Genomic DNA, 1,143 nt, shown 5'->3' with positions numbered 1-1,143 from the left:
TAACAAAGACAAATCACACCTGGGAATCCAAGTACGTAACCTAACAGCAAACTCATGCAACTTAACAGATAAACTATCCTGTGTCAACTACAGACTGACTAACCGGTTAAACCTTAGGCATCCACGCTCACTAACACACGACACTGGTTATCAAACGGTCCCTGCCAGTGTGACTCAACTAAGGGCAAACGTATGCATTCTTGCAATTAACAGGTCAAAATAATCCTACAAGCAATTATCATAGCAACTGGCACACTAATCGTTCCGATCGAAATAAACCTAAACTGACGTTGTGCACAATCATACTAGACATCAATACTCATAGATTAACATCAACAATAGTTACAATCAATTCGTTCTTAATACATGAGAAAAACTGAAAGATACAATACTCTACATCTCGGGCATGACTCGAAGGAACTAGCCGTGCATCGGCATCTCTCGGGCTTCGGTTATGATCTGGTAGGACATGTATGATGCTTGGAGATGATTGGAAGTGATGGTGGCTCTCCTTTCTGCTCTGAAAATCGTTTGGAAGGTGAAGAATCGCGTCTAGGGTCGTCAAAATGTAATATAAAACAAACCCCTAACTTTCACGATTTTGGGGACCATCGCGCGCTCCTCTCCTGGTCTATCGCGCTACGCGATGGACCAAAAGTCAACGCATTCCATAATAAAAGGCATCGCGTAGCGCAATTCCCTGTCTTCCACACCCATCGCGCTACGCAGTGGGTGGCTTCAGTCAACAAGTCCATATAACTGTCTCGATTCCGCGTGCTGGACATCTTGGGTCTTCATTCCATGCTCGTACAGGTCCAAATTAAGCGCGTTAAGTACCTGTGACCTGAAACACAATAAACATGTATGAAGTACCAAAGTTCCTAAACGAAACGATTAAAACGACCAAGTTAACATACTAATATATGTACAAATAGACCGAACATCACATGCCCACACTTATCTTTTGCTTGCCCTCAAGTAAAACTCTAAAGTAAACATTAACCGCCATCATAAGTCAACCAATTATCACCATTAATACTAGTAAGGTTTAACATCATACCCAGTTTCCCAGACTGACACTTTCTAGATTGACAACCCACAAATAAAGTTAATGCTACCATAAAACTATAGAATCGCCCAGAC

This window comes from Bidens hawaiensis, unplaced genomic scaffold, assembly GCF_021521415.1.
Source record: "Bidens hawaiensis isolate Kalapana, Puna unplaced genomic scaffold, B.hawaiensis_p1.1 tig00011632_1, whole genome shotgun sequence".
NCBI lineage: Eukaryota > Viridiplantae > Streptophyta > Magnoliopsida > Asterales > Asteraceae > Bidens > Bidens hawaiensis.
This window is presented reverse-complemented; position numbering follows the sequence as displayed.